The sequence below is a fragment of the Charadrius vociferus genome, unplaced genomic scaffold (assembly GCF_000708025.1).
Source record: "Charadrius vociferus isolate BGI_N301 unplaced genomic scaffold, ASM70802v2 scaffold2594, whole genome shotgun sequence".
NCBI classification, from domain to species: Eukaryota; Metazoa; Chordata; class Aves; order Charadriiformes; family Charadriidae; genus Charadrius; species Charadrius vociferus.
The window spans coordinates 10,093-11,967 of NW_009648239.1; positions in this window are offsets into that span (position 1 = coordinate 10,093).

Here is a 1,875-nt window from a genome sequence, read left to right on the forward strand (position 1 = left end):
GCCTCTCGGCCTCGTGACTTGTGCTTTGCCCGGGCAAACACCGGCTGTGCTGCCCGGCAGCGACTCATCCCTCCCATCCTACGCGGGTGCACGGTGCCGCCCTGACACCACACCAGTCGTTTGTCTTCTGTACCCACACAGGTCCTACGGCCCCGGGGGTGCGCCGGGAGCTGGGTGGGTGCATGAGCGCACACCCTTCTCTTCTGCAGCGCTCAGCAGCTGCTGGCTCATCTTCCCGTCGTCTTGTAGCCATTCCTCAACAGCCCAAACATCCTCCTTCAGGTGCTATTCCTCTCGACTATGTGTGTTTAGCTTTGCATTCCTCCCGAGCAGGTCAGATCCTATTTCCTGCAGATCACACCCATTATTGTCCTTTTCGCTTTCCTACAGAGGCTTCTGCGCTCCGTCCATTTTTCCCTCTGCCCCCCTCGCCTTCCAGCGGGCTCTTCCGCTCTGCCCTGTTGGTGAGTCCTGGTTCACGTGCCAGTACCGAGAGCCCGGGACCTTGTCCCTGTCCTCCCCCAGCAATGTCTGCATTGTGCTGCTGGCCGTAACCAACGCGTCAATGACTCCAACTCCTCGCCCCCTCCTCACCTCCATCTCTGCTGGCACGGGAGTCCCAGCAGTCACCGAAGAGCACGCTGATGGGCAGCAGGTGGGACACTTCCAGTAGACACACTGGAAGGAGCCACTGCCAACTCAGCGCCCCAGTCAGTCTGTGCTGCCCCCTCCCCGTGCGGCAGCTCCTCGTGTCCCCCTGTCACCCCACCGCAGCCCTCGTGGGCTCTCACACCCCTCTGCTCATGGTACTTGAGCCCATCTCAGCACCGTCTCCATCCCCAGCCTCGGCAGCTGTCGATGGCACCCCAGCTCTTGCCCTGAGCTGGTCTCCAAACGCTCGTTATGTGACGTTTGTGCTTGCTGGTGACACCATGGGGGTGAGTGTGGCCCCACCAACACCCCCTGAGGGTTCATCTTTGCACGGGTGATGGTGCTGGAGCTCTCCCAGCCCCAGACGTAGAGGTGGTGTGAACAAGCATTCGGGCTGATTTTTATGTGGTGGTGGAGGAGCTAGGGCTTGGCAGAATCATCCCCAGCCGTGGCTCCTTCATCACTGTTGACATGGCCTTGGCCAAGAGCCATCCCTGAGGGAAGAAGGAGGCAGGAGACGCCTGTTTAGAATCATAGAATGGTTTAGGTTGGAAGGGACCTTCAAGATTATCCAGTTCCAACCCCCCTGCCCTGGGCAGGGCCACCTCCCCCCAGCCCAGGTTGCTCCGAGCCCCGTCCAACCTGGCCTTGAACACCTCCAGGGATGGGGCAGCCACAGCTTCTCGGGGCGACCTGCCCCAGGGGCTCACCACCCTCAGAGTGAAAAATTTCTCTAAGTTTGTTACTTATCTGACAGCAGTGAAGCTCAGGAGCACCTCAACCATAACACCTTTATTTGTAAGCACCTTCTCCCGAGCCCTGCGGAGGAATTTGGATCGCTCTCCAGCAGAAAGCGGAACTGAAACAAGACCAAGCCAAACAGAAAGAACTGCCACCTTCCCCGGGGGTACTCCCCGTCGATTTTCCGTTGCTGGAAGGTTTGGGGATTGCCAAACTGTCCGCACGCCACCAGCCTCCTCCCGTGGCACTTGAGCCCTGCAGAGCGCTGCCGCTGCCCACAGCCGAGTCCTTCGCAGTGCCAAACGGGGCATCCTTCCTCCAGAGAGCGCCCGTCCCATCGCCCGTGCGCCATCTCCCCCGCGGTCACTGCTCGTGGCGTTGCCGCCTGCATGGGGTACGGGGGTGGGAAGCCGGGCTGCCTCCAGCAGCGAGGGGCTACGGGTGGGCTTACCCGCGGGGGAGGGACACCGCCGGCCCCCACCC